The 26450-nt window shown below is 42.8% G+C and overlaps 1 protein-coding gene across 6 annotated transcripts in view; it reads right to left on the bottom strand.

The window, feature by feature from the left end:
• The window catches only part of EEF2K (eukaryotic elongation factor 2 kinase), a 192893-nt gene extending 168105 nt beyond the window's left edge, over window positions 1-24788 (bottom strand). For 3 of the 6 annotated variants that reach the window (XM_078665119.1, XM_078665121.1, XM_078665120.1), the window contains exon 1: window positions 24575-24709. The gene's annotated coding sequence lies outside the window, so the exon portion shown is untranslated. Of the gene's footprint in view, window positions 1-24574 lie in introns of all 6 variants that reach the window. The other 3 variants (XM_078665123.1, XM_078665122.1, XM_078665124.1) reach the window with 3 other exon arrangements.
• Between the last annotated feature and the right edge of the window lie 1662 nt (window positions 24789-26450).

Raw genomic sequence — 26450 nt, 5'->3', positions numbered from 1 at the left:
TTAACCAGTAACACGGTCTCCTCGATTTGCCACCTGTTTTTAAGACTGTGAATGACCAATACTTTTAGTCCATCCCTGGTGCCCTTTCCTACCACGAACACCCAAATATCAGGGCACTTGCAATCTCATTACCTGCATAGCTTGTCCCTGTACCATGACGCCACATACTGTGACTTTCCTTTTCAGAGGGCTGACAATCCATATCCCAGTCCAAAAGACTTTGACTGCCGGTTTGGTTTTGCCAATCCATGCCAGCTAAAACTGTGAGGGATTACATGCAAACAAGTGGCTAACAACCTATAGAGTTACTGTTCTAGGCCGGATAAACTGTGGGTGGTACTCAAAGTGTAAGACATTGGTTATACAGTTCAATTCACCTTTATATTTGTGACCTACAGACAGCTGACTCAGCAGTATAAAGTGTTCTCTCTCTTTCTCCCTCACTTTCAGTCAACCATCTTTATGCACTGGCCTAATCAAGTGCCATTCACGTTGCTTCCATGTACCACAGACTAAAGCAAAGGACAACTGGTCTCTCAATTCAGCCACTGCAAATACTCACATAGAGTGGCAGCATTTTGCACATGTGCTCATCCATCTTAAAAGTAGTCTCCTTCAGTGCCACAGCTGGTAGGCTAAATTTGGTAGGCAGTGGTCCTTTTTACTTACTTTTTTTGGCAAACGCCCACACCACATTTAGACCGTTATTTTTACTTTTTATTACATTTACACTATCAATGTCTACTGCACACGTTTGCAAAAAATAAATAAACGAAAAAGCAAGTCTTGCCAAGGCCGACTTATTAGCTTTCAAATCTCAGCACCCAACAGTGAAGACAGGCAACATAATCGGGTTTCTGGCAACATTGAGCAGGACCCTTAACGTTCATTTAATTTAAATTGGCACTTCACAGCTACAAAAAAGAATGGCAAAGCAGGGGTTTCCTGGGGGTGCAGGACTACAGCACGTGTCACTAACGTCAAAAGCATTCAACTGTGAAGCCTAAATGCAGGTTTTTTAAAAAAAATCTTTGCACTCTAAAAAACACAGAATATTGCAATTTGCTCAGATTGTGCTGAATATTAATTAATAATGCTTCAAAGTGAACTTCTCATGTTCATTGTCAAGAAGAGCTTGCAGAGCGGGTTGTCCCAGCAAGCCTCTCCATTCACAGTCTGCTTAAGGGATAATGATTATGACTGCACTGTCAAGGGATGGAGTGGATTATGACTCTTGGTAATGGGAGCCGTGCTTTGTGAGGCTGGCCACCAGAGCTCTTAATATAATCCTTCTGTTTGTTTTACAAGTGCAGATTAGGCGCTAGAAGATGGATGGATGGATGACCTCTGGGCCAAAATGTACATGTTTAGGTACAGCAAAGCAATCTCCAAGCAAAAGGATTACTGCTGGGATATTCAACCTTTGCCCGTTACGTGCCATGCCATGCCAGTCCTTAGGGGTATCAAAATAAGGTAAATTTACGTAAAATCAATCTATATGGGATTATCTCCATTAAAAGTTTGTCATAAACGTGACCTGTCCCTGGATGACAGCGTACCTAATTGGTAACAAGAGGCTCAGAGGATCAGGATGCAGAAAACATGCACAGACGCGGAATGCTGGAAATCCTGCTGATAGCACAAGACCAAAGTTGCCAGCAAGGAAGCGTAGAATCCCATTACTCAACCTGTCTTCCTATATATTATGTGAAGATGGTTTTGCAAGTCCGCTATGATTATTGTTATGAGTGACAAAATCAGTATTGAAATCTAGGAGTATTTTATGTCAGCCAATGATATTGTAAAATAAGAAATAATCCATTGTGTAAATACATATACATATATAAATCACAAAAACAAGTTCAGAGGCACCACTTTACAACTACGGATGTATAGTTGTGATAAATACATTAAATATTAGCAGTTGACACATGTGTCTCAGATAAGTCAGCTATCTCAGGGCCAATTCCATTCAAGAGAAAATTTCATGTTAAATGTGTTTGACTATTATGGCAATATTACGAAAGTAGGCCAGTACGACCCGCCTCGAAGACCGGATAAAAAGGCGGGTCATGAGGACTGTGTTTTTATTATGATGTGGTTATGGCCAAACACATTCAACATGAACTTTTCTATTGGAAGGGATTGGCCCAAAGGAAACAGACGTATCTGAGAAACATGTGTAGGCTATAGAATGTCCTTGAATTAATCACAGCACCAGAATCTTATTTCTGGAGTGGTCTCGATGGACTACATTCGCGATTCAAATTCTTTTGGCACTTTTCATTATAGTGCCCCTCCAATGTGCACCTAAACGTTCAGGTGAGATCTCCATAAATCCCATCTTTTCGATTAACTATCCATAGGTAAAAATAATAACTTTAACAGCAAGTAAAAAATATTTTTATAGTGGAGCAACTGCACAGAACAGAAAGGTAAATAAAGTTCAAAAGCATATCATCAGCTGATACAAAAGGAAATACTTCAAGGGATGGAAGGGAAGAATCAGTGAGAAACTGCACTACACTTCATTTTACTCTATGGCGTGAAGGTGATCAACGCCTGCTATTTTTGGATGTCAACATATCGGTGTTCGATAAATGAAAGGGACCATCAACTCTTTGAGCACAGCTGTGTAGGCTGAGGGGCCTGAATCACATCAGTGTGTATGTTCCTTCGCTACCCAACAAGGAAACTTGTAGTAACTAGCACGAGCAGTACATTGACCATTTTGATGAATCTGGTAAATCGTGATGAATCATTTTGATGGGTCTCTTCTGCATTGTTCACACCACCATACCCATCCAAGAATAAACATATTCCCCAGCCCTTCAGTCCGTATGCTGCCTCTCTGAAGCCAGGCAGATCTCCTGCAAAGCTTTATGCACTGCACATTTAGCCAATCAAGGGGCTGTGGAGAATTTTCTCCATCACTTGCTCTGTTAACCCCAACCAAGAAGAGCCTCAGATACAAAATGGCAGCACTTCTGAAAACTGCCAGGTTCTGAAGGTTCCACACTGTCGGGAACTCCTCCTCGTACAAACTGCCAAACTCTGGTCCCTTTTGCAACACAAATAAGACAACTCTCTAATTACCTGCAATTCTGAAGAGCATCTGCTCTAATTTTACAAAAACGAATGGTGTGCCTACCTAGAGCTAAATTATCAACCCATGCAGTCTTCTGCATTACCAACGTTCCCCAACTGTTTCACTGTAAGAAATGCAAACAGGCCCTTATCTCCTGCATGCAACCTCTCAATCTTCCAATAAATGGGGCACTATCCCTAAAGGATCTTTTATCAGTAGACTTCAAGACAGGTCACCTCAGCATTAGTTGTGCCCAGATATTATTTTTAAAAAAACAATAAATCTCCATGTAACAGGAACCATTTTTGTAATTTTTAGACTTCTCTATAATTACTCTCATTATCTATTTCAACTTGATTGAGAACAAGCGGTAAGGGATACCCAAAAATATTTTGGCATTCCTAGTTTTTATAGTCACTAAGAACCTATTGTTCTGGCCAAACACTGGTATTTAAGGGAAAATTCAAGTTATTATGTGAACACAAAAGCAGAAAACTGTCCTCAGAGTGGTGGGGTATCATGCCTCGCATTAGCAGGCTAATCAGACCGCTGCATTCAGAGTCTTCCAAGATGGATAAAGAGAAGCGTCATATATTACAATACTTCTCTTCCAGTGTTTCACTGAAGCAATAGCATTATCTCAAAAATTGTGCAAAAGAAGTAAAAAATAAGTGGAAAATATTTTTATAAAAATGTTGCTCGTAGTTACACTGTGTTGATTACCAATGGCTGTACCATTTACCAGAGGAAGCCCTGACAGGTTTTAAGTTGCGTTTCCTGGAATGTACCACATTCTCTGGTACTATCCGCCACGGACGGTGATGACAAATGGCCTGCCATGTACAGTCCAGATTTAGCCAGTGTACAGAATGCCTTCAACACCTGCTTCACACAGATCAGTCACCGGCTAGTGTTACCTCCATGCTTCCCGGGTCAGATGAGCACATTCAGCCTCCTGCGCTTATTCCAATGCCAGAATGCATTTAATCGGACAACTTCACTAGAAACTCCATGGCAAATGAAAAAGCAGCAACGCATGTCGCTTACGTCAATTGTGCCAAAGGGTATTGAAAGAATTTAGCATATACACTGAACAACTTGTAGTTAAATTAACAGTATATGCTGACACACAAGGTCGGACAAACCTATGTAATCCGCTACTTTATCCCCTTGTTGCAACATTGTAAATCCTACTTGAACATGAACATTGCCCTTGCACTTATCTCAGGATTTTTTTTTAGTTTTGACAATTTTTTTGGGGGGGGGGGGTGTTTGCAAGAAAAAAAAACACATAACATGTGCGAATAACAGTTATATACATGGGACACAAAACAGGGTCACTGGTCAGGGAAGAATTCAATTAAATAGTTTACATGGCTATTCTTGTTCACCTTCTTCCCAGGCACGCTCTCTTAGCAACCTTTTTAGGTGATTTAGTTTATGGATTAAATCATCTAGCAAACTCAGAGATTTGTAACCATGTTACTGATTTTTAACTTCCATTCTAGCTGGAAAGTAGTTCATATGTTTACCACCTTCCTATGAAACTTCAATGTTACTCCCATGCCTCCTTGTGAGGAACCTACATGCCCTAGTGCAATGCAGATTTTCATAAACTGTGTCTGCAAACTTTTATGACAATCTGCATTAAATCGTCAATAAACAAGCATCAACGAAATGAGCACTTTAGTTTTGTGCAATCCTGCATATGTACAATGGTATAAGTAAAATGAACAAGCATTGGTAATGCATCCGTTTTGCCTATGTAATGAATAAAGAGCTGTTTTCATCACTCATGTCTGGGAGAAGGAAAGAGCTTCCTGACCGATAACACATGAGTGGAGAGGATGTGGCACAGTGGCGAGAGCTGCTGACAAGAGCTGGGGATCCTGGTTCGAGTTATGGCGGCGCAGTGCAACATCCTGTGATTGTGTGCAAATCACTTTTTTAAGTTTAAAGTTTATTAAAAGAAAATTTGAAGCAAATTGAGGAAAAAACATTATATAAGAGAAAACACAATCTAAGAATATTCTAAATTTAAACAAATAAATACCTATTACTGATAATTGGAAAAAGAAATAGAGGGAGAGAGGGGAAGGGGGTGGGAAGAAATCAAAATAGTTATTACAATATTATTTTAAATCATTGAGAATAAAAGTGATATCTGAACCTTAATCTCTATTCATAAACAAAAACGTTTGTAAGTACATTATAATCATAAGCTTTAAAACACAATAATGAAAAAAGGAGTAATATCAAAATTATATCTAGAACTAGATTATAAAGACAACAAATGGTTTATGGAGGTTTTCTGACTTCATCAGGAGCATTAACTATAGTAGCGGAGGTTGAAGCTATATCAGTTAAGTAAGTGGATAAAGGGAGCCATAAGAGATCTCTTTTAATGGATAAGGATAAGCAAGTAACATTGCTTGTGTCAAGCCTATGATGAAAACAAACAGCATTCCACCATGCTCTAAAAGTAACTTTGTCAGCTTGTTTCCAGTTGGAAGTTATTAAATGGAGGGCTATTGCTAATAACAAGTCAATGAATGAGTGGATGGGGGATGAGTGTGTCCAGGATGGTGACAAGGAGCCTAAAAAGACGTTAGATGGAGAAAAAGAAACTTGAGTTTTGAAAATGTTATTAAATTGGGACCAGACTAGAAGCCAAAACGGGAGAGGGAGGGGCATTCAAAAAGCATGCGTTTTAAATAAACTGAGGTACATGTGCATGACCAGCAAGCTGAGGAAAAGTTTGCAGAAAAAGATGCTAACTTCGCTGGGGTGAATAAAAGGCGTTTGTAAATAAAATAATAAAGAGTCTGAGATGTATTAGCTACTCTTGATGTCTTATGAATCTTTAGCCATAATTTATCCCAAAATGGTACAGACCAACATTCTGCTAGATCCTGTTCCCAAGCCAATTCAACCTTCCCCTTGGTCCTGTCAGAGGAGAAAAATAGATTTTTATATAGAAAAGAAGCAGAGATATTAATAGATAATAAAGGAAAAAGACTGGAACATCTGGTAGGGATATTGGGACTAGGTGGTAAGGAAAGAAGGTATTGTGAGAGAGAAGTAAGGAGTGAGTCATATTGAGTTTTACAGGAAGATGATAAAGAAAATTTTGATTGGAGATCTGAGAAGGATAGAGGAATCTTATTAAGTACTAACTGTGAAATCCAAATTAAGCCTTTGAGTCTCCAAGGTTTCCAATAAAAGGTACGGCCTCTGATACATAATAAGTGATTATGCCAAATGGGTTGTTGATCTAACGAGGAAGATAAGATGACGGAAGAAGTGGTACTAAAATTTTACGTGTATGGGACAACGAAAATAAGAAATATTATTAGTTAAAGTAAGGGATTCATTAAAATGGAAAGGAGCTATAAACTTTTTTTCTATAGTCAACCAGAGAGGAGGATGAGCACATTGATCGGGAGAAAGCTAGCATGAGGATTGTCTTAGAGAAAAAGCATAGTGATATGATTTAAGGTCAAGAAATTTGAGACCACCAGAATTCTTGTCAGCTTTGAGAGCTATTCTAGGAGATTTGTTTTTCCAGAGGAATTTGTTTAGTAGAGAATCAATTTTTTTTAAAGTAAAAACCAGGAATATGTACTGGGATCATAGACAGAAGGTAGAGAATTAACGGAGAAAGCATCATCTTGATAGAGTATAGGCGTCCCCACCAGGATAGGAAAAGCGGGTGCCACCGGTCAATAGACTCCGATAAAGTTTTAGTAATATTATCAAAGTTTTCTTTTAAGGTTTCTGGAATAGTAGGAGAGAACCATAACCCTAAGAACTTTATTTTAGAGGTCTTACACGAGAAGCCAGTAGAGATAAAATCCTGTTTTAAACAGAAAATATTTAAGGGGAGAACTTCACATTTGTCCGAGTTAAGGCGATATCTGGATAATTGAGAAAAAGTATCAACTTGGGAAAGAAAGGTTGGAAGAGAAGTAGATTGGTTTGAACAATATAGAAGGATGTCATCAGCATAAACAGACATTTTAACATGAGTAGTGTCAAGTTTAAAACCAGTAATTCTATCATCTAACCCAATTTTCATTAAAAAGGGTTCTAATGCTATTATAAATAAAAGAGGGGACAAAGGGTAACCTTGACGAACTCCTCTGAAAAGAGAAAAATACTCAGAAGTTTTCCCATTAACAAAAATAGAGGCTTTAGGGCCAGAGTAAAGTAAAGAAATAAGAGAAATCAGTTTAGTAAGGAAACAATCCATTTTAGTGCTTGAAACATAAAATCCCAACCGATCCTATCGAATGCTTTTTCAGCATCTAATGCTATTGCCGCAATGGGATAGTCGAGAGAGGAGGCCTTACTTAAAATGTTAAAAAAGACTCTGGAGTTATCTGAAGACAAACAACCTTTGACAAATCCTGATTGTTCTGGGTCAATAAGGTTAGGTAAAATGGGGTCGATACGGAGAGCAAGAATCTTTGCGAAAATCTTATAGTCCAAATTAACTAGGGAAATCGGACGATAGTTTTTACAAAAAGAGGGGTCTTTGTTTTCTTTGGGAATTAAACAGATCACAGCTTCTTGAAAAGTTTCTGATGAGGACCCTTCTTTAACAAAAGACTTGTAAAGTAATAAGAGATGGGGAAGTAATAAAGACGCGAAGTGAGCATAAAATTCAATAGTACTGAAAAGGGGAAAAGCGTCTGGTCCTGATGGATTTACTGAGATGTATGCAAATCACTTAATGTCTCAAGTGATAAATTGTTATATAAATATGCTGCAATAGTGAAAGGCAAAACTATGAAAATACAGTTCCGCAAAAGCGGATGTTAACAATATTTCGGAAGTGGGAAACTAATAAGAGAAGCAGACGAGGAACAAGCATTAGTGGATTCAGGGAAATATGCTACAGCCAATTGAAATGGAGGAAAGTTAAGTGTCATGCACAAGAACCAATGAGAAGCAGGAAATAGAGGAGGCTGGATGCAAGTCTCTTAAGTTTATATTAAAAACAATAGATTTCTCCAGCACAGGGCAAGCGCTGTGCAGACGAAACCTAAAAGCCAGCACTAGGGCAATTAATCACATCGGCCGTTGGCAGCGGCAGGGCCACAAGAGTTCACTAGGCCTGCATTATTATTGATTGTCATGAGTGTGCATGTCCTCAGAATTATCTATCAGGTGTGACTTTTATAAGTGACTTTCATGAGTGATGTTTCACTTATTTGAAATTATTGTTAATGCTCAAATACAAATCACCAGTTTAGTGATTTTCCTTGACATAAAAAATACTTTTCAATATCTGTGAAAGCCGAAACCATAAGTGTGATGGTATTGAATTGTATTGCTGTATTTGTATAGGGATTCATTCTCCTGACAACTTCGATTTTCATCAGTTCCTGGATACCCTTTTCGAATTCATTGCAGAAAAGGCCAGAGGTCAAAATATCCCTTTGTGGTTTTGATAAGCAGTGCTTATCGCAGGATGTGGCGGGCATATGATATCCGAATACAGAGACCCATTTGCTCACTTGTAAGGGTTTAGAGGCTGTGTTCCATGCAAAGAAAAGTCCAGGATGACGCCACAGTTGACTTGTTTATTTATACTAGGCTTTTTATATGGACATACTCATACCCAAGATTGATGGTCATAAAAAACGAAGGTGGCAACAGTCTTTCAAGGAGCTGTTACAAAAAACATCGAAATTACTATCCAATGATTTCGTTAAAAAACTTTCAGCAGTTAAATATAGATAAACATGTAGAACATAGTGCTATTTACGCTGTTAAATAGGAGTGGCTGCAAAAAAGTAAGGTAAGTCTCGAGAAAGGGAAAGGAAAAGCAACAGTTAGGATGGGAGAGAAGTGATGAAGAGGAACAATTGAGCTTTTATGGAAGTCTAAGATGTTTCAATGTTGCCTTAATTGAAATGTGGGATGGGTACGCCCAGACGTGGGTCCCTTGCACACTGTGTCAATGGATCTAAGCTGTACCCAGCTGATGAGCCCATAACTAGGGCAAAACTGGTCCTGCATTGCTTGTGTTCCGGTTCAAGGAGGATTAAACTGGGCTGTTCGTGGAGGACTGTTCCGATTGGAGCAGGGTCAAGACGGATTTGCATATGGCTGGGTCCAAACTGAGGTGATATGGTGTGCAAAATAACAATAACTCATTAATTACCAGTGGCTGAGATTCATTCAAGCACATTATTCATCAATTTTTTTGTATTCTTTAATTCAAGAGAAAGCGTTCAAAAGTCAATGAGTGTCTTTGGGGATAGATTTTCAAAGCAGTTGAGTTAACATTGTGCTTTGTTGTGCTGCTAATGTTCACAGAATTCACAAAGCAGAGATAAAATCCCAAAAGACGCACCTGCGCCCGCGAGTCTTTTGGGCCTTAGTAAGATCAAAGTGCTTTCCTGCTGAGCATAGATCTGATGGGAAGATGAGGCACAGAAAGGACTCTCTGTTAAACACTGGGTCTTTGCCTGAGGAACACCTTCCTTGTGATCTTCTGTACTTTACTAGAGCCCAGAAGATGTCTTTTATTCAGAGGCTTTTGACAGCCATCACACCACTGCAAGCACCACAGAAGGGTGTACAGTATCCACTAAAGCTGCAACAACCAAGAGTGAAGTGCAACAGCCCTCAGAGGAGTTACCTGGAGCCACTAAACCAGGGGTTAACTCTGCACTGTGTTCTCTCAGACTTCCATGATATAACAAGTAGCCAGAAGACATCATAAACAGTCTAATTACAACAGACACTATTGACAGTAGGACCGCCTCAAGCATTGTGAAGTACTCTAGTTTAAGCTACTGTGTGGTTTTACAAAGAGAGTCTCTTCCATGATTGGAGGTTGGGATGTCTGTATTCGTTGGTGCAGGGTTGCCCTCCAAGTGTTCTAAAACGTTTGCCCTGGGGCACCTATTTTGTTGTGTACTGACCAGCATCACATCATTTTAATTTCTAGAACACATGCAGACAAGGTCCATGTATCTCACCTGCACCTGCCCTTTGCTTATCTTCGTAGGGTGGCCCATTACTTCGCGATACCCTGGCGTTTCTACTTGTCAAGCTCAATATAAAGAGGGACACTAAGGCACAGAAAAAACAGCCCGAGTTAAGCCGCTATGGAACAGAAGGGAAGGGGCACCTCATGGACAAAGAGGGGGCCAGAAACCAAAGCAAGGAAACGGAATATAAATCCAACCAAGCTTTCCCAAGATGAACGAACTCAAGGGCATATTTAAAATAAACTGGCTGAGCGCGGTGTAGCTCCAAAATTGCTAACGCTGTGCTCTGTCAATTTAAATACACAAGGATGCGCCATATTCACAAGAATGCGGCACACTCTTGCGTTTTCCCTAGCACTGGCGCTAATGGAGTTGGGTAGATAAGCGTAGAGTGAAGTGGGGATAGAGTTGGGTAGAATGGAGTGGGGAGCTAAGTTAGAAGTTTCCAGATCCCATCTATCTAGCGCCTGAGGTATTCAGAGGAGAGGAATATGCAGGTAAAGGTATCCATCAGAAACACTATTTCTGAAAGTTGAACAGATGATTATTTGGCATGTTACGCAATTTACTATGATGTTGCTAGATCCAAATCAGTAAAAAAAAACAAAGGGCACTAAATTAAGCTAATATAGCTGCAGCTTTTTAATTTTGTTCTACATCTAAAATAAATATATAATATGTATTTACATTAATATTTCGTATAACAACATGTTTACATCTTTTTAAAGTTTAATAAACCTTTTTTTTTTTTTTAAGGACCTTTATTGTTTCAGCAAGAAAATACAAACATGGGCCTACAACCATTCAGGCCGGCCGCCAATCAAATCAGAAATAGAACAATACAATACAGAAAAAGATAGCGGCACGGAAATCAAGGTCCGAAGAGCGTCCAGGACAGAATACATGCGGAAACTTACACTATGAGAACAAGGATTCAAGAAGGTCCATTTACAAAAAGGAAAAATAAAATTAAAATCAATGCCGTACAGTCATACATGCTCCTACAATAGCAAACAAAAAGCAGAAAACCCGCCAGCAGTGTAAATATATTCGAAGTAATGGGGGATAGGGCCAGTAGGTCAGGATAGCTATAAAAAAAAACATACAGTTCGGTGCGAGCCACGCCCCATCCCCAAAGCGAAACACACTGTAGGAAACATAAAAGACGACGACATTGAAAAGAGAAAGACAAAGGGCCATAAAGACAAAGAAAGGACAGAGTAACAATCCCATCCCCCTACCCCCCACCCTGCACCCCTGCAGAAGGTTACGCCCCCCCCCCCCCAGCAGCGTGCCTGTCGCCCTAATTAAGAAACCCGAAATATAGAAAAGAAGAGAGAAAAAAGAAGAAAAAACGTTGGAGGAGGACCAGCGACTCGGCCACCCTGCCCCCCCCCCACATCGCATGCAATAATCGTCAGACAGCAATGGTAGAAGGACTACGAAAAAAGTAATCATGTATAGCACAATCAATTATAACCCCGCTGAGTGTCACTTAAATCACCATCAAACAACAACAAGTCCCACCACGTCCCAAATGATCTCACCCCTGGCCTCTTCTATCCATAGCACCAATGTATATCTCGCTATCAATCGGCACACAAAATAGCAAGAGGGGTTCAAATGTTCCAGGAGGACCGGGAAGTGTCATCGCTCCATAGGGCGTCAGCCACCAGTACCCCGCCAAGGACGCATGGCGGAAATCTGCCTGTATCAATACCAACACCGATAACAACCTCCAGACCGAACACAATTTCGTCAGCCATGGAAAAGGAATCACACGATGCGGAAAGCGCTGAAACACCACTGGGGTCGCCAAAAACACGGATCGACGCCGTTCCGTCACTCGCCAAGCAGACAAGGGCCCCAATGAGTCAAGCACATGTGCAACAGGTACATCCACAGCAGTCTCATGAACCAAGGCTATCTGTGACTCCACGGACTTAAACGTAACGGAGGCATTCGTCAGTGACATAGAGGCGGGCAGATCGGCGCCTACACAGGAAGGAACCGAGCCTACGTGGAACGGCGGAACAACAATGGCGGCCATCCGTCTTCCCAGTTCCCGGGCCTCCCGGATCAGGGTCATTTGCAGGGTTGTTAATGCAGCCAGGACATCTCTGGACGTGGGCCCTTTCTCATGATGCCAACCCCCGGGACTCTCTTGTACAGCGGTATCTCTGTCTGGATGGAGGGGGCGGAAAAGGGTGCCATCCGCCATCTTAGCCGTTACGGCCTCCTCCTTCTCCATCTCACCTCAGGACCAGGCACCACACCAGGACGCAACAGGATTCACAGGCGGACCCCGAACATCAAAGCAGGCATCTCAACGGAGGGTCACCAAAGGGCTAAACAAATTCTCTGCCGCTCCCCGGGAGGCACCCGTCAGTCCCGGGAGAGACTGTTAACGCCCTGGCATCACACTGAGGGGGGGTCAAGTATCTTGGTGTCCCTCCAGTCCTGGGTATCGCACTTCCCGCAGAGCAATCTGCTATTCGGAGGAGGTCGGCACTATCGCCGTCAGCCGGCAGGTTGCAGATTCCCTCCGACCGACTCCCCTCCGCAGCCAGAGGCCGCTGTTGTTGCAGTCGCTGCCGGATACTCCTCCCATCCGAGATCCCGGTCCCGGCACAGGAAAGGCCGCCAAACAATCGGGGGCATTTCTTCGGGTCTACCGCATGGAGAAGCACCAGGAGCAGACGGTAAGTGAACAGAGTCCTTCGCCTACTTAGATATGCAATAATTGCACAGGATAAATGTCAGGATATACGTGCGGGGTGAGAGGGCTCACGGAGCCGAGCGTTTAAGCAGCCATCTCGATCGCCATCTTGGCTCCTCCCCCTAATAAACCTTTTTTACTTTCCCCTATACTTTACTGTAGGGAAATTTCCGCCATCAGATGCTAAATGTTTCTGCTAGACCTTGTCTGTGTGTGGCGGGCCCGGTTCACAGATCTCATGTGTATTGTCTCTTCAGAAACCTATCAAGTAACTTGATACAGCCTAAATTGTTAGAGAAAGAGAAAAGCAAAGTTCTTCACCACAATCTAGCTTCTTCTGAATTCTCATTTGATTGTTTGATCATTCCTTCAAAATGCTTGAAGTTTTCTTTCTTTTAATGTTACTAAGAAAATAGGCATGTTACAAAAACAACATATTTGCAATCAGGGCGGTTCATACAGTGGTCAGGCTCTAACCTCTCCCAGAGCACCTAGTACTATAGCTAGAAAGTGACCTTGATATACAACATCTAGAACCACACTGCAGTCCTCTCTGGTCCATGGTGGTGCACAAATCTCCCCTCTGTAAGAGTTCCACTGACCCCAGACTTTTATTAGGGCACCTGGATTCGTAGATAGATTTCTCAGTCACCATGCACCAATCCATATCGTTAGACCAATCCATACGTTTTGGCGGGTTTGGAGCCCTCCAGAGCCGTGCGATATTTCGTTTAGCGATCATGAACCCATGCGTCACTCACAGTTGCTCTTTAGAGTTCAAGTCAGTAGGGTCTCAAATATTTAACAGTGCTACATTTATGTTACAGTGAATCTGTTGCTCCAGTGCTTCCTCCATCCGGCCCACCACACGTTTCCAAGACCCCTGGATTAACGCACACTCCCAAATAGTATGTATAAAGGTACCTTCCTGCCCACATTGCCTCGCACAGCTGCCCTCTGGGACGTAGCCCATGCGAACCAGCAGAGGTCCCGACCTGTGAAGCATCTTAAGTTGGAACAATCTGAGCTGGGAGTAAATGGCCACCTCACGAGGGGAGGCCACCGCCGCCCGCCATTCCTCGCCATCCAGACCTGCGACATTGTGATCCCACCTAGCCTGGAATGCTTGAAGTTTTTAGTACCGGTCATGCTTGTATCTACTAGGAGGGACATGAACTAGAAAATGTAAATGTTTCTGGGTAAGGCGCAGAGCCATGGGATTGAATCTACATCACATTTTACCTTACTCGTTTCTAGCCAAAGCTCGCATAAAACATAAATCAGTGTGAGTTTACTTATGAGATTCCGAGACATAAGACAATCCGCCCTTCACCATTTCTTTAATGAATATTCAAGGGATTCCTGAAAGGCTTATACAGAACAATACCTCTAAAATCACACACTTGTGCTACTCTGAATGATGATTACATTGCTATTATAAGCCTATTTCTGACAATAGATTCTTAGCTTAGAGAAAAAATCACCATTGCCAAAGGTTTAGCATGACCAGGCTTCGAGTACAAATTTGGTTACAGAATTATATTAAGTATTCAAGTCTATGAAACTACATATGCTGGAGAACTGTGTTACCCGTTAACTTCCTCATTTTACAGTGATCAGCCAGTGCTTACTTCTTATTCCAATCAAACCTTTTAATTTGTTTGCTTATTTAAGAAGTTTATCACTTAAACGCTAATCAAGTATCATTACAAGAGAAACTCATTTCTCCATTCTACATGCTCAATCCAACCCCCTTAGCTACAGTTACTGCGGTAAACGTTCCAAAGCAGTGTGTGCCTGTCCTCCAGAATATGTATCCCTATAAGCCTAAAGAGCCCTTTAGGCCAGTGCCTGAGGAAACAATGCAAAGTGTGCTGACTTTGAGTGCGCCTGTGGCCTTCAGCAGGTTTATTGCCCTAATGCTGGTTTACCAGCGTCTGCCTGAGGCTCATCACAAACAGGACTCAAAATGAACAGCCACAATAATATTCCACAAACAATGGCAGCGTCTTTTAAGCAAGTAATTGCACAGCACATTGGGTAACTGCTCCAAATTAACTGCTTCAGACTCCGTGTTTGTCTGTAGAGAAAGGATCAGAAACATGACAAGCATTTCAAAGCCAATAAGTCTTGTCTATGCAATAGCTGTTAGTTTTGGCAATGTGTTTTAGCCATTATGTACGCCAGTGTGGCTGCTGTTCAGCATGTCTAAAAGTTACCGGTGTGGGGTGGCGATGGGTAGATTGGAGTGGGGTAGACTGGGGTAGAATGGAGTGGTGTAGATTAGTGCACAATGTTGGGGTAGAATGGAGTAGGGTGGTGTGGGGTAGAATGGAGTGGAGTAGATTGGAGTTGGGTAGATTAGTGTGGTAGATTGGGGTGCAGTACATTAACTTGGGGTAGACTGTGGTAGATTGGGGTGGAGTACATTGGGATAAATTAGAGTGGTGTAGATAGGAGTAGAGTAGATCGGGTGGAGCGGGATATAATGTGGTAGAATGGGGAAGAGTTGAGTAGGGTAGACTGGAGTGGAGTTGGCTATATTGGGTAGAGTATAGTGTAGAATGGAATGAAGTGGGTGTAGATTGCGGTAGTTTGGAATACGGTAGAATGGAGTGGGACAGTTTGGGGTATTGTGGGGTAGAGTGGGGTAGATTGGAGTTGTGTTGGGTAGAATGGGATGGGGTATATTGGAGTGAGGTAGATTGGGGAGTGTAGGGTAGACTGGGGTAGAGTGGATTAGATTGGAGCAGATTAGAAGGGGATATATTGGAGTGAGGTCAACTGAATTGAGGTAGACAGTGGTGAAGTGGAGTAGATTAGGGTGAGAGGGGTAGACTGAAGTGGAGTGGGGTAGATTGGGGTTGAGTGGTGCTAGATTAGGATGGAGTGGGGGCAGATTGGAGATGGCTAGAGTGATGTGGGGTAGATTGAGATGGGTGGGGTAGATTGGAATGGGATAGGTTGGAGTAGAGAGTGGGGTAGATTGGTTTAGGTTGGAGTAGATTGGTGTGGAGTAGACTGGGGTAGATTGGAGAAGGGTGGATTGGATGGGGTAGACTGGAGTATGGAAGTCTGGTGTGGTGTGGAGTAGGGTGGGTTATATTGGACTGGAGTGGGGTAGGTTTAGGTGGCATGTGGTAGATTGGACTGGAGTGGGGCAGATTTGGTAGAGTAGAATGGACTGTGGTAGACAGAGGTATAGTGAAGTGGGGTAGATTGGAGTGGGGTGGATTGGAGTTGCATAGATTTGAGTGGAGTCGAAATTGGAGTGGAGTTAGATAGATTGGGGAAGAGGGGACTGGAGTGGAATGGGGAAGATTGGAATGGTGTGGGGTAGATTAAAGAGGGATGATTGGAGTGGGGTAGATCAGAGAGGAGTGGGTTAGACTGGAGCGGTGTACATTAAAGTGTGCTGGAGTGAGGTAGAGTGGTGTGGGGTAGATTGTAGTGGGGTGGAAGTAGCTTGGGGAGTGGTAGTTTAGAGTAGGGTATATTGGGGTGCAGTGGGGAGGCGTAGATTGGGTTGGAGTGGAGAGGGGTGGATTTGAGTGGAATGGGTTAGATTTGAGTGGAATGTGGGAGACTGGAGTGGGGTAGACTGGAAGGAAGTGGAGTGTGATAGATTTGGGTAGAGTGGAGTGGGGTAGATTGGATTGAGTGTGGTAGATAATGGGGTAGAATGTGGCGGAGTGGGGTAGAGTTGAGTGGAGAGGGGAAGATTGGAGTGCAGATGAGCTGGATAGATTGCAGTGGAGTGGGCTAAATTGGAATGGAGTGGAGTAAATTGGACTGGGGTAGATTGGAGTGGAGTGGGTTGGATTGGGGTACATCAGAGTGGGGTAGATTAGAGCTGATTGGTGTGGAGTGGGGTAGATTGGAGAACTGAGCGGCGTGCACTAGATTCAGGTGGAGTGGGATAGATTGGACTGGAGTGAAGTAGATTGGACTTGAGTAGATTGGAGTGAGGTAGATTGGAGTGGAGTGGGGTAGATTGGAGTGAATTTAGGTAGATTGGATAATAATGGAGTGGATTGGGGTAGACTAGAGTGGAGTTGACTGGGTTAGAGTGGTGCATAATGAAGTAGAGTGGGGTAGATTGGAGTGGGGTAGATTGGGGTGGATAACTTGGGTGCAGTTAGATTGAACTAGGTTAGACTGGAGTGGATTGGGGTAGACTGGCGTGGAGTGGGGTAGATTTGATTAAGTGGATTTGGTGGCGTAGAGTTGACTGGAGTGGAGAAGACTAGTGGAGTGGGGTAGATTGGGGTACACTGGAGTGGAGTGGGACAGACTGAAGTGGAGTGGGGTAGGGAGGAACGACTTAAGTGGTGTGTAGAGGAGGGGTGTAGAGTGACGTGGAGTAGAGTAACACAGCATTTCATTGAATGTCTTAGAGTTGAGGGGAGTGCAGGGGCATGTCGTAGAGTGGAATGGAGTGTCGTAGAATGGGGTGGCATGTAGTGGAAGGGCATACAATGGAGTGGAGTAATGTGGAGTATGTATGGTGTGGTAGCACACTGCCATTATATACAACACATATTCAATTTTAATGACCATTACATTTGCACCGAAATACGGTTTTACTACACACAAACTATAATGTGTGCAAATGTCATCATCTAGTGTATTGATGTATGTATTCATGTGCTTTGATCATATTCAAATGTTTAGTTCCAGCACACTCAGGATTACAGAAAAAAATGTGCTTCATTTGTACTAATTCTGATATATTCTGAAACATCAGCACAGTTATTGTGTCTGTTTTGTGGAAAGGAAAAAAAACATCCAACACCCTCTCCTCTTACATGGATACTCAGCAGAATTGTCACATAAAGTCTCTCACTTTGAAGTTAGAGAAAGAAAAGTAAAAACCAAGCTGTCTCAAAACAGATAGCTTGATATCTGACTCTGAATGATGAGCAAATGTAACAAGATTTAGAGGTCTGCATACAAAAAACGAGTTAGTGGAAGAAAACAGTAAACGAGATTTGGTAAATGGGAGGGACGAACTCAATCTGGACAGCCTAAGCAAATACAGCCAGCAAATAGAAAGCCAGAAATTGTGAGTTACAAACCACAAAGCCAATGGAAAGCTATGGGTGTAATGCATCCCTAGGGCAGCTTTCTGAATGTCCCGGTCTTTATCAAACCAGGTGTCTGCACTGTGTGGTAGACTTCGACCTAAAAAGAAATTTGTGTGCACAGAAAAATCATTGAGTTTAACCTCTCTGGTACAGAAACCAACTCATAAATTAACTTTCATTTAATTTGGTAATTACACCACACCTCTGCCGTGTCTAAGCGCTATGTCTAACAGGTACTACCATTACCCAATGTATATTTTGTCAAGTTACCGACCTCGAAAAGATGGAATGCTGAGTCAGACTTGCTGGTTTTATAACTTGTGACCTGGAGATCCGTGGCTGGGTGTGTTAGAAGCAATTGTGCATCTCACTGAGCCATCTACGTTAAGCCCTTGCAAATATTTATGACAGGATATGTGTGACAATATCAGGTAAACGTAACAAAGATGTAAATCTGCAGAACAGTATCCAAAGAACCTTCAGAAAGAAACGAAGCTGAGCAGATTTTACGGTTTGAAGAGTCTCACGTGTGCTGGGCACGTATGTGAGGGATACTCCAGAATCTTGAACCGGAAGTCTGTTCTGCCCACAAGTGAAAGAGTTTAGGGCCTACAATGTGAATCTAGCCTAACAATGGGAATACGGGCTTTAGCAGTAAAATACCTGGCTTCAAAATCTACTGACGTTCAGATGCCCTACCGCTTAGAGGTAAACAGGTGTAAAGAAGTAATTACTTAAGAACAGGTGTGAGATTATACACATCTACTGTGTATTATGCTGGATTATACATGGTTTCTTTTAATTATACAACACAGATTTTTTTTATATCGGGTCTCCTTGTCTTCGTTTCGCTCCTTGTGTTCTTGTACTCGGCACTGTAGACTCGGGTGCAGTATAAACTTTCTTTATTTCATTTTTGTTATATTTTGATTGTCCATCTGCCTGCACTAATTGCACTGTCCACGCGTTTCGACACACAGCCTGCTACTGAGCCATATACATATATTGGCTGTTTGGATGTACTCTTCCACCCCTACTCTAGTGCTTACTGCATGAAGGACTACTTTACAAGTGTAGCCTTCTCTGCTCCTGCTGGCTCCTGCAAAGTGTTAGTGCTACATGTTTTAGCACATTAAACCAGAACTCAAGGCTTTGCTAATGCTGTTTAAATTGAGGTGACAAGAAAAGCTGTGTTTTATGTATTCGCTGGTACTAAACTAGGAAAGGTCATTATAATTTTGTAAAAAGTCCCAATAAAAGTATGTTTATGTTTTGCTTCTCATTAGAGTAACATGTCACAGCTGAAAGGCAGGTGAACCTTGAAATTTAAAAAGTGTTAAACAGACATTGCTATTTTAACCGAAATCAAGTCTATGTAACACCCTGTCAAAGCTATGCACTGCACCGCGGCATCTTGTTAAAAGGAAACACATATGTCAGCAGAACAGAAAAAAAGTCTGGAGACCTGAGCATCTGTATAATTTATCCGCTCAACCAACAGATGATTTTTTGATTAAGCGAGTCAGCAGAAAGCCAATTAACTGATGGCGCAATTCTAAAATAAAATGCAACATAGCCTTGGGGTTCTTCCTAGAAGATGCTTCTTCTCTGGAGAGTCAAGTGCTGACAGGAAGTAGGTGCGCCTGAGAATTAAAACTTAAACAGAAGAGAGGGAATCCACATACAAATGTGGGGCCTAGCTCAAGAGTTTGGCGCAGCTAAAAAGCTTGTTGAGTAAGGGCTAACACCAGAGGAGATTACACCAGACACGTATAGATAGCTTAGTGGTGGCAGTTTCGCTGTTGGGCTCTACTCTCGATTTGCGGCTCCTCCAGAAATCGTAATATTCCCCATTGCAGCCAGGACTAAATCAGACTCTTGGACGACAGGTGCTCTGCAAGCCCCAACATCCAATCAGACCATGTTACTATTCACCCTCTGCACGATTCTTAGGTGTTCTCCACAGTTTTCTCAATTTTTCAGTAATAGGCTTTCTCAAATTCATTGTATGGCTGGGTGTCAGTATACCAACGAAAGCACATACACCAAATAGCGCGTCATTTGTCAAACGCACAAGCTCTAAAAGTACTATTGAGGCAGAAGATCGCGCACACCACAGCAGATGTGCTTTTTATGTGGGTCTCTACGTGTCCTAAATTGCACAGCACAAGAAGATATTCCATAAACTAACTTACAAGAGCACACATATTGCCTCCCACAAAGCCTCAACATACAATTAATTGGATATTTGGGCATTCAGCGCCCACATAATGGACAGCTACTTCTCACACACATACAGTTGCCCAACAAGGACCCTTGCCAACCGAGGAAATGTGTAAGCAATCTGGTGCAGTGCTCTGGTCTCACCCAAAGAAAACGTACAACTCATTAAAAAGGACAGAGTCGTTATCCTGACCTCACATCTTGACAAAACTGAACCAGTCACCAGCCAGCAACTGAAATGCTTGGAAAGTTACACTCCAAACTGACAAAAGGCACTGTGGTGCCCTACTAAAGTGAGCTATACAAAAGCTATTCAACAAGAGCAATAACAATTTAACACAAGATGACGTTTCATGCTTTCACTATTCTCTACATAGAATAAGTAGTTTCTAAAGTTGCGCCTGTCCCCGCCATGGTGTGCACAGCCTGATTAAGGGTTAGTAGTGTAAGTGTGTGCGTTGCTGTCGGTTTAGAGCATGACTGAGGGTTTTAGACTGAGGCTGAACAAGAAGTGAAGAAGTTATGCAGCGTGTACGGTGATAATGTGCACTGGAAGAGAGCAGGGCATGAATGGGTGACAGATGGTGGTGTGTAGGGACGGTCACTGCAGAGCATGGCAAGTTAGTATTATGAATAAGGATGGACATAATCAGCGGTCAAAGAGACTTAAAAAAGTAAGGGAACTGTGAGTGATGCTGTGCACAATGGGGCGGGTGAATAGGCGTAGGGGTGGGGTCAAAGGTGTGACAAAAAAACGAAATATTCTATATCTTTTTTCGGTCTTTCATCATCGGGTATGTGCATATAAATGAACACACAGTTGAAATATAAAATAAGGGCCGTGCACGCAGGGGCCTTTGCTACGCCACTTTAAAAAGCACACACTTCCCAGCTCAGTTGGTAACTCCTTTACAACACAACTCAAAAATAATAAATCTGTGTCATGAAGTGTCAAGTTATTCAATTAATCAAAGCCAATACCGGCTTCAGAGCTCCCTTTACATTTGCAGATTAACCTGTTTTGCTCATCAATATTTCTTTCAGGGAAGCAGGTACCTGCCAAGAAGGCTTGTTTAGTTGTCTGCCCCTCCCTCCGTTTCACAGCACTGGTGACATCATGCCCTACACTTCAGCAGAGCAACTTCAGCTCTTGAAATTAACTGTCCCGGGACGGTTGTCTTTTCACAGAAAGTAGGGGAACTGTTATACTTAAATTAAATTGTGCCCCTCCGATCCCCTCCACTTCAAACACTGGGCATAAGTGCCCTTTTTTGCTCACAGTCTGCAAACTGGAGGTGTGCATATTGGTTTAAAACATGCAGTGAAGATATTAACAGTGCATAGAGCTTGTCAGAACGGTTGGGCATGCAGGACCATATTTTGCAAGGCATTGTCAAAAGATGTGGAAACGTAGCCAAGACCATGCACAAATTGGGAGTGGTAGAGGACGTGGAAAGTGTTAACACAGCGTAGGCTGAGATCATCCAATGAAGTGCAGTGTGAAAGAGGATGTGCAGAGCTTGGATGAGAATGGGCACAGTGTGGGTCATCCGTGCAATGCTGCTGGGGCATGCGGCACATTGCTGAGAATGCGTGGGATTGGCTGAGGGTAGACAGGGTGCAGGTGAAGGTTTACAGGGCATTTCTGAGGGATATGTAAGGCATGGCAGCGGTGTAAGGCGTGGCAGAGGTTGTGTAGGGGTGGCAGTAGTTATATAAGTTCTGTAGAGTGCAGTAGTCTGGCTGAGTAACTGCAGGAGGCTATAGGCGAAATCACATAGTGGGGCAGATCAGGTGCGAACTAAAGCCAGATTTCGGCGGGGGCTAATACTTCCAGCAATGTAGAGCCACATTTCGGGGGGGGGCTAATACTTCCAGCAATGTGTCCTTGCATAATGTAACTGGTGCTCATGCAAAAGGGCATCAATACCTTCAGGTGGAGTTTGAGCTGTATAAAACCGCAAAAAAACATAGCCTAAGGGCACTTTTCAGGAAATGCATTCTTACACGGTGGCAGCAAAAGTAATTTGCAACTTTAAAGAATAGGCAGAGTGGGGATGCGGGGGCTCTAGGAACGGGTGATAAAACAACAAAGCCTTGTTATCAAGTAAATGGTCTTTTAAAGATTTGTGAAATACTAGGGTGTGGCTGCGATAAGACGCCAGACCAGCCAGCCCACAGCAGCTCAATAAGTGTGTTTGTGGGTGTGTGTCCGGCGGTGGGAGGGGCGCTGAAGCTCTTTGAGCCCTATGCACGTTACGCGCCTGGCGCAGATCGGGCTGTTTAGAATGAAGGGCAGATAAAATTGGGTCAAGCCCCATGAACTCTTATCTCCATGGATAACAGAGCATAGCACTTTAATTGCACTAAAAAAGCTCAAATCGTGAGAAAATGGGTAATATAATTTGCATGGAGCCGTACACAGCCAATCAAAGCACCGACCATTCACGAAACCCTGAATACTTTTTATAATTTATATTATTTTTCGGATCCGATTAATCAAATAGCACATTACACATTTCTGTAATACCTCAATGCTTTTTCCCATTAATTGTTTTGATCAGAATACCGTAGATTTCTATATGAATGCGAGGCGCTGACAGTGCACTGCGGATACTGTCAACAAACAAAACTATGTTACTGCTCAGTGGTTGGGCATCAGTAACCTAGAAGCGGCAGATATGAATCACCACTCTGAATGATTCCACATTTCAACTAGTCTATACGTATAAGATGAATACCTTCATGATGGATAATAACACGCATTTTACGAACGCCAATCCAGTTTGATGTGTACGCCGAAATAGGGTCAATGCTTTGCTATTAATATTCAACAGCGAGTACAATTAATTTGTATTGTCTTTAACGCCAGTATCTACATCTCAAGTAGTATTAAGAAACTAGCGTATCAAATTTGCAACGTACAAAGAAACATGCATTTATAACAACAATCTGTTCAAACAGTAGGAAAAGCAAATATTTTGTGCGGTAAAACAAATAATGGTACGAGAATTTGTAGTAAACAATTGCTTCAAATAAAAGCCCCGCCCACATTCCCTCGATATGTTTTACAGAGCAGGATCTGATCATGTGATCACACCACCAGGCATTGTATCACAGCGGCCAACATGGTTACGTAGGGGAATCGCTGGTTGCACGTGTTAGGTAGGGGTTGTCTCGGAGGAGGGGGGCTCTGCAGACGAACACAAAGCACACAATTCTATTATTTATGGATCCCAAATGAGAAAGGGCCCCAGTCCCAGTTTGTTCCATTACTGTGTTGACAAGGCATCGCAAAACGAATCTTCCACGAATGCAATCCACAGATGCAGAGCAGAGCCTTGGACGTCCGCCAGCACCTGCCCCTGCAGGCTGCGCATGTGAAGCGATCCTGACAAAGCCGCACGAGGTCTGTTTACAAGAAACTGCTGAGCAGGCTGTGATCTAGGGGGGTATGACCCCCCCCCGACAAATAACAGCCAACCAGGCTGCACCTCACACTTGTGCAGCCTGTCACTCAACTGTTAAAACAAAACAATGGTATACAACTACATGCTCGTGGTATTTGTCAAATACATCTGAAAGGCATGCCATAAATGCATGCATGTTGATTATATTGTATTATAATATACACAGAGACCAGTGTTTTTGAAAGAGGCAAGTTTGGAGTCAATACGAATTGTGTGTTTTGCAGACATTGGCAGCTGCAGCAAAGGAAGAGAACCTCTGCGGCTGGGTTAAGTGTCCCGGATCCCGCATGGAAACACTGTGTGCTCAGCACTTGGCATGCTGCAAGTCAACCTGGCACAGTGACATCGCGATCCCTGGCAGGAGATTCTCCTCTGCAGAAAGGGCGCAACTGAGCTAGGAAAGGATCCTAATAATGGCTGTTGTGGCGGTGGTGCCGGGGTTTGCATGTGAGAGGTGTGGGAGAGCACAATTTATGGGACGTGCAACTAAGGAACTTCAGCACAATCCCAGGCCTACCTATGTATTTCCGAGCCTGCTGCACTTCGTCATGGGTGGCAGGCTTTATTTGTCAATACCATCCATCAGGCATAGCTTAACACACTTCCGCGTTGGCATTGCGAATGAATACATGCAGAAGACTAAAACCGTAGTGGGTGCAAAGCTATTTCCACTACTATAAAATATGTAAAAAAATGATTGATGTTACTTTTGTCCGGGGCTGATATCAGGGTTGGAAAATGCACAAAGTGCAATATAGTGAGGAAAAAAAGGGTAAGTTCCCAAAGAGAAGGCGCACATGCCCCCTCGTGCGCAATGCATTCCAGTGGACTTTCACAGCCCCCCGCATGCTTGTGCAATGCTTTCTGAAGGGGGGGGGTTACCACAAGCTTTTGGTGATGCATGGGGGCAGCCCCGCCCCCCACGAAGCGCCGTAGAGCCCCCGTCCTGCAGCGCTGGGTGCAGAGGGTGTCAAACTCACCGCCTTCGATGCGGCCTCGGCTCGGGGAAGAAGGTGCGGGGTCGGAGCCGGAATCCTGACAGAGTCGGACTTTCTCGGCGAAGAGACGGTCACCCGTACTGAGCCCAGAGAGCTCCGCAGTCTCACGGTTGCCACGAGCCCGGACTCAGGCGCAATGAGTGGGACGCTGATAGTCACTCGGTCGAGAGCCAGGGAGCCCCGCCCACTGACGAACGACTGGAAGCACAGCAGGCAGACCGTGCTGGGGCACGTGCACTCTTGGTGACATCGCAGAGCAGCCAATGAACAACTGGCAAGCCCGTCTCTCAGCCAATCTCAGAACCGTAGCGCTCAACAGCCAATGAACAATGAGGAGTTTCAAGAAAACCCCCTTGACAAGCCTTAATACAACCAATCAGCTGCAAGTAAACTTCTTCTAGGCTCATGAAATATGTTTTTCCTAAATTTCTCCACGCTTGTGAGATAAGCATTTGGATGGCTATGCTGAGCTCAGCTCTAGGCAAATGTGACTGGGATAGAAGGCGTCATAACGCGATAAAGGACCGCAGTGTTATTTAAAATACTGTCAGTGAGATTCTGCACTGGTATTCATGGCTGGAAAATGAAATTGATTTTTTTCTGGTGTCCCATACATTGGTGCGGAGGTGGGAGAGCTGGGAGTTAAGCGAGTGGCAACCTAACGTGGATTCTGTCAACATTAACAATTTTTTAAAGCTTTGTCCTGAAGAAATTGGCAACGTTGACCAACGTCAATATAGTACATTATTTTGGCTTAGTTTATTAATTGGCTTAATTTATTAATTGGTCACACACACACCACGTTTTAAACTAGGGGCTGAAGGTACTCACTGCAGGGATGCGATCCCTGCAAATTCAAGATAACACATGTAAAATAACTTGAGTGGTTAACTTGTTTAATAACTCACATAGATAGATACATCTCACTTACCATGCATATACATATATCATAGCGTGGTAAAGTCTAAAATGTATCTCCAAATCACAGATGATCTCGAAAGCACTTGTGAAGTGACCAGACGGGTGCCTTAGTTTCAGACGTATCCCCATCAAAGTGTTCGTCTCGAGCTGTGCTAGTATAAAGTTACTACAAGTAACTTTTCACCTATTGGTGGAAATCTTCGCCAACAGGGTGGAGAACTCCCTACAAGAAATGCAGGGAAATATAATAACATTTATATTTTAAAAAATATTTTGTTGTATATTATAAATGTAAAATAATGTAAAATATGTTTATTATTAAAATTAATGTAGTGTGCTGTTTTAAAAACTGGAGGATACTGAGGTGATATGGTGTCAAAATAACGATGGACTGGGTTCTGGCTTGAGTAATTACCAGTAGCTGCGAGTAATTCAAGCATTCCATCCATCACTTTTTTGTATACTTCTTTGCAACACCCTAAGTGTGACGATTATGACCAGATGCGAGTCCCGTGCTCACTGTGCCACAGGAACCAAGCTGCACTCAACTAATGAGCCGGTTCTGGGTAGCTTGTGTCTCCATTCAAGGAGGACCAAGCCTGGTAGTTAGGTCTGGAGTGTTTCTATTGGAGTGGGGTCAAGATTGATTTGCATATGAGGTGGTCCAGACTGAGGTGGCATGAGTGCAAAAAAACCGATGGACCAGGATGAGGCCCGAATAATTACCAGTGGTTGAGATTAATACAAGCTTTTCATCCATCATTTTTTGTAGGAAGAAAAGGCTACAGCACATTTACTAATCAAATTTAATGTGTGTTAAATAATACTCAATAATGTATTAATATTCATTTTACAACAACAACAAAAAAACAACCTAACAATAGTATCTTTATTTAAAAGGTCTTCTGCCACAGATTTCCAAATTGCATTTTGCAAT

The sequence above is a fragment of the Lissotriton helveticus genome, chromosome 10 (assembly GCF_964261635.1).
Source record: "Lissotriton helveticus chromosome 10, aLisHel1.1, whole genome shotgun sequence".
In the NCBI taxonomy this organism is placed as follows: Eukaryota; Metazoa; Chordata; class Amphibia; order Caudata; family Salamandridae; genus Lissotriton; species Lissotriton helveticus.
Note: the sequence above shows the minus strand (reverse complement) of the source record. Positions and strands in the feature narration are given on the sequence as shown.